This window comes from Nicotiana sylvestris, chromosome 8 (genome assembly GCF_000393655.2).
Source record: "Nicotiana sylvestris chromosome 8, ASM39365v2, whole genome shotgun sequence".
Classification (NCBI taxonomy): Eukaryota; Viridiplantae; Streptophyta; class Magnoliopsida; order Solanales; family Solanaceae; genus Nicotiana; species Nicotiana sylvestris.
Window position 1 is genome coordinate 96003695 of NC_091064.1, and position 6187 is coordinate 96009881.

Here is a 6187-nt window from a genome sequence, read left to right on the forward strand (position 1 = left end):
TTATCTTAAATTGCAATTTTAATGTTCAAAGTGAAGTGATGTAGAATGTGAATTATGAAATGTGGCATAATGGCAAGTATGATGTGATAATTGTGACCTTAAGTGCCTATGAATTGATATATGTGAAATAAAGATTGAAATGAGATGATTAATGAGAAAGGAACAACGCCTTGGTAAGGCGGCCTAGCAGATCGGGCCGTGATCGGACGCCATGCTACAAGCATGGTGGTAGTGTGCTGATATTGAATTTCAGAAAGTGATAATGAGATTTGATTGAGGTAAATGTCTCAAATGAGCCAACCTAGCCGATCGGGTCGTGATCGGACTCCGCTCAAGAAAGCTGTGGTATTGCGAATGATGATGAATAGTATTAAATGCCCCAAACTAAAGTTATGGAAATTATGTGAAAGCTATGTGATTCCTTTTATTTGATGATGTGGTGATTGTTTAAAGCTTTTGTTGAACCCTTATGTTTTCTTTGTTCTTGTATGGTTGTTCTTTCTAATGAGATGGTGTTTAGTTATACATACTAGTTCTATTCGATGGTACTAACTCCCCTTTTGCCGGTGGGGCTACGTCTTTAAATGGATGTAGGTGGTTCCATAGCAGGCAGTGGTGGTTGCAGCTAGTGACACATCTTCCTTTCAGCTGACACGGTGAGCCCCACTTCATTTCGGGGTCCTATATCAATTTTTTATCATGTACTTTGTATTTTGAGGTATAGCCGGAGCCTTGTTACCGGCATTTCCATATTACTCTTCAGTTATATTTAGAGGCTCCGTAGACAGGTTGCGGGTGGTGTTTGATAATGGGAAATTGAGTTAGAAATCTTGATATTTGGCAAAGATTTATAAAAATTGTAATATTTTGATAATTATGAATTAAGTGCTGATGGAAATAAAATGGAGGTTGTTTATGAAATACTTACAAAGTATGATTAATGGAGTCCATATCCTATTTATTCATGAATTAGTTTGGGTAGATTGAAACCTAATAGGCTTGCTTAGTCGGGTTTACTCGGTTGAGCGCCGGTCGCGCTCCTCGATTTTTGGGGCATGACAGTTCCCGCTAGTGGTGGCCATCTCAAAAGATCGTGTGGATGACATGTTGTGGCTCGTTTTTTTTGTTCTTCTTGGTTGTTTACCTTTCCCCAAGATGGCCATTGTCGAGTAACTAGGCCACTTTCTCCCGGAGTTGCCAGTAATCTTTGGTCCTGTGTCCATGCGTGTTGTAAAACTCGCATACTAGATTATATTTCCTTTGTGAAGTATCTGATTATACAAGTCTAGGCCATCTGGCGTCTCTTATTTTGTTGATGGCAAACACGATGTCTGACACATCAACATTGAAGTTGTACTCTGACAAGCGAGGCGCCTACATTGGCCCTGTGTTCCTACCGAATCTGGCTTTGTTGATGAGTCTCTGAGGATTATGTCATTAGTTTATCCTTTGATCGTTGCGATGTGGGTTGCGCCTCTGGGCATTCCTTCTATCTTCGATGTATGGTTCGTACCTTTATTTGTTTAGCTTTGGCTCTTTCGCGAAGAGCCTGCTTGTGTATACTATGCCCGAGGGAGCTCCTAGCTGGTTGTCCTCGACCCTAATTTTTTACTAGTATTGGTTATGGATGTTCAACCAAGTCACAGCGGGATATTCCACAAGATTCTCTTTCAGCTGCTTCGAAGCCACCGAGCTTCATCCATTCAGACCTTAAGTGATGGCCTGCACCGCCCAGTCATCAGAGACTAGTTGTAGTTCCATTCATTCCATTTGGAAGCGAGATACAAACTCTCGCAGCATTTCATTATCCATATGCATGATCTTGAACACGTCATATTTCCTCGTTTCTACTTTGATGTCTCTGGCATGTGCCTTTATGAAAGAGTCCGCTAGCAAGGCGAATAAGTCTATGGAGTTAGGAGCTAGGTTGTGATACCACATCATGGCCCCTTCGAGAGTGTTTCCCCAAACTTCTTTAGTAACACGAATTCGATCTCGTCGTCCTTTATCTAGTTGCCCTTTGCAGCAGAAGTGTAGGCAGTAACATATTCACTGGGGTCTAAGGTCCCGTTGTACTTTGGGAGTTCCAGCATTCTGAACTTCTTCAGAATGTGTTTTGGGGTCACTTCCTCGGAGAATGGCCTTTGAATGAACTTCTCTAAATCCACACCTTTCAGGACCGGGGGTGTGCCTGGAATTTGGTTGACCCTGAAGTTGTATGTTTCGACCTTTTTGTCGTTGGCTTCTATCATTTTCTCTCCCGATTCAATCCTTTTGGTGAGGTCTTCGAGCATTTTTATGATGATAGGGTCGGTTATCGACCCGTTGTTGGTCGATCTCTCAAGTACCTGTTCGTTTGGGGGAGTTGTCCCCGGTGCTACCGTGCTAGGAGTTTTTTGGTGACTTTGCAGCTGAGCAATAGCTAGTAGTTGTGCGTGAAACATTTCAAATATAGCATGAAGCCTAACCTCACGTTCTTCCCTAGTTGTGGTTTTCTGTGCTTCTTGTTGATCCCCTTAGTGCACGCTCCTGTTAGTGTGGGAGCTTATGTCAATGCGTTGGGCGTCACGTGAGACCGCGTCCACGAGGATTGGATCCAGCGCATTCCCAGGGTTTTGTGGTGGCATAACAACACCTGGAACAACCATACCGTTTTCCCCATGGTCCTCAAGATTGTTGTTTTCATCTTCGTTTACCGAGTTATACATTTTGACCTGAAATCGAAGATCTTGGACAAGAAAAAGCGTGAAAGATAACTTGAGTTATGTAGTATAACCAGCAAGAAAATAATCACTATTATTTTTAGCCCTACGGTGGGCGCCAAACTGTTTACCGTGAAAATCGTAATAACAATTAAATTTGTTGATGGGAGTCTAAAAATACGTGATCTATTTTTATGCTAGTTTGTTAATAAGTTGATGCTACGTATATGAGATTTAGAGACGGAAAAAAGTTAGAGAGAGAGAGAGCTATAATCAAACCGTTAGGTCAGCTATTCAAGGCCTCAAGCCTATCGATTTGGCGCCTCGAGGTCGATTCCAGGGCTCGGGCTCGAGCTATCGTGGGTGATCGGGGTAGGGCTAAGTGTTATGAAATAATTAACGAAGGCTCTTTATGGCCAATGACAAGCAATAAAAGATGAACAAATATGAAGATAATAAATGAAATCAATAATATCAAGATAGTATGTTAGAGAGCAAAAAAAATGTTCGTGTATATTTCGTGTGGAGTGGCTGAAGCAACATACCTTTACAAAATGTCAAAGAGCCCCTTTATATAGGAGGGGAACCACAACATAGTACAAAAGCATTAATTACAAAAGTAGGGGGATGGGACAACTAGATGGTACCAGGCTCTACCAGTACTGGCTGCATGCCTAGGGAGTTGTCACGCCCCAACCTCGGGAGGCCAGACCGGCGCTCAATCGAGTAAACCCAACTGAGCAAGCCTTATCAAACACTTCCTACCCAACTCAATACGAATAAGGAAACCATGCTTTCATTCATTTTCTTAGACGAGGAAAAATAGTGCATTCTACAATGTTAGTTCATTTTAAATCACAATATTAATCCGTAATTAATTTCCCAAGATTACATACAATTACACTTTAGCAAAACAAGGATTTGAATTATATCATAGTTCGTAGACCCATCCAACGCTCGTACATAACCCAAAAATATGTCTACGAAGCCTCTAAAGATACCCAAGACAGCGATAACAACGCCTGCGACAAGGCCCCGACTATACCTCAAAAGAGACATCTATAACAAAAGGCATGTAACAAGACCCCTTGAAGGAGGAAGGGGCTCACCACGAGTTTGAGAAGAGGATTCTCCTCTACACACAATCGGCACTATTTGCTATGGAGCCACCTACATTCATTTAAAAAAATGTAGCCCCCCCGGCAAAAGGGACGTTAGTGCCATCGAATAGCACTAGTATGTATAACTAAACACCATCAAATTAGAAAGAACTTTCATACAAGAATAAGAAATCACAAGTGTAACTCAAAACTTTAAACGATCACCACATTATCAAATAAAAGAATCATACAACTTTCACATCATTTTCCCATAGCTTTTAGTTTGGGGCATTTCACACTATTCATTATTTGTTCACAATACCACCGCTATCTTGAGCGGAGTCCGATCTCGACCCGATCGGCTAGGTTGCCTCATTTGAGACATATACTTCAATCAAAATCTCATTTTCCTTCTTTCCCGAAATTCATTCGCAATACCTTTCCAATACCACCGTTATCTTGAGCGGAGTCCGATCTCGACCCGATCGGCTAGGTCGCCTCATCAATGCATTATTCCCTTCTCATAAATCAATTCAGTTCTCATATATCATATCATAGGCACTTGGGGCCACCACTTATCACATCATTCTTGGCACTAAGCCGCATTTTACATTATTCCCAATTCCAATATTAGCTTTGCCATTTGGGGCAGAAGGTGCACATAAGAACAATTTTAAATTGTAAGCATGGATATGACTTCACATAGATAGCACAACCTATTCAGCCGCAATCTCGATTTAGGGTCTAAACATTTCGGTACATAATTCATACCTTTGCCCTTTTCAAGTTGTCAAGATAGCACATTGATCATGTTGAGACACAATTTTCACATATAAGGCTACAACACCAATTCATGTAAAATAACAAGCAATGAAACACTTCAACTTTAATCTTACCATGTTCATACAATCATCGATGAAGCTTAATTTCTAAAAGATGAGGTTTTAGCCATACATACCTCAACCGAGCTTTCCTTAATCCTATAACATACAAGAATATTCATACTTCAATCTAGTTAAGCAATATAGCACAATTTAACTCATAATCAAGAAAAGATCATAATCTAAGCTCTCTTGAGCATTTTACCGAGCAATTAGTGTTTATTAAGGCCTTATGGTTTTTTTATGCAAGATTACACTAGCCCATTACCCATGTCTCTTCTTTTATAATTCTTCATACTCTTCAAGAATGCATGAATGCAATGCAAACCCACCTTACCCCCATGAATTACCTCACTAATGACCCTTTGTAGCCATGTGTAAAAATGAGAGCTGAGGTGATGAAGCCTTACCTCTTGGGATGAGGGTTTAGGTCCCTCACTTGATTATCTTCAATTATTTACTAAGGATTCATGGAGTAATTTGATGGGAAACACTCCCTCTCTAAGATCCTGAGTTATTGAACAGGATATAACGACAGGGGGTCGGGTTTAAAATTTCGAAAACTGTAGCCCCGAGTTAGGTCTGTGATCGCATTTGCGATCGCAAAGTGGAAATGCGGCCCGCAGAATGGACCGCAAAAGTGCTCCCAAAATCTGAACACACTACCTGGGTATGCAGCAGAAATGCAGTCTACATACCCGTTCTGCGGTCGCATAATGCACCGCAGAACTTTCCCTCACAAAATCCCAAGGGAAATGTGTAACGACTATGCGATCCGCATATCGGTTATGCAATCGCATACTTCACCGCATAGTTGACCTCAAATTTGACCAACACACTGACTCACTTTGCGGTGATTATGCGGTCTGCATACCTGATATGTGACCGCATAATCACATTTTTTGGAAAAATTATTTCTTGACTTTTTATATCATAGATCAGTCCAAAAAGGTCGCGAAGAAGTTTACGCATCTCTAACGCATGATCCTAACTTGGCACTACGAGCTTTTGGGTTAAGGGTGGAAATTTTTTATGGGTCCTCACAGGATCCCCTAGTCCCAACATGACCGCGGTCAACATCGTTGTTAGGTCGGGCGTCAATGAACCCCAAGGGCGGGAGCTCGACCACAGCCTCGCAACCTTGAGGTCTCAAGATGATCCCATGAAATGACTTAATGACGAGAAATTGGACCCTCCGATTTCGCCGTTTACAGCTCTTAAACAAATACTGCATATTTTCTATCTGTAATGTTCATCTAGATATCATGTTCCTAGGCTTTCTGAGTTTCTTCAAAATCAGTTGTTTGAGACGTGCTATGTATCTGTTTATGTGTGGAGGCAAACATCAGCCCTTAATTGCTTCCCTATTTGACAGTCCTATGTGTTCTTTATTGTCGTTTAGATTTTACCTTTTAAATACCTTAGGAGTGTCTAGTAGTTCCTAAGTATAGAGGGCGCTTCCGGCACCACAAGGAAGGGACGTTTAAAGCACGCTTAGAGTTCG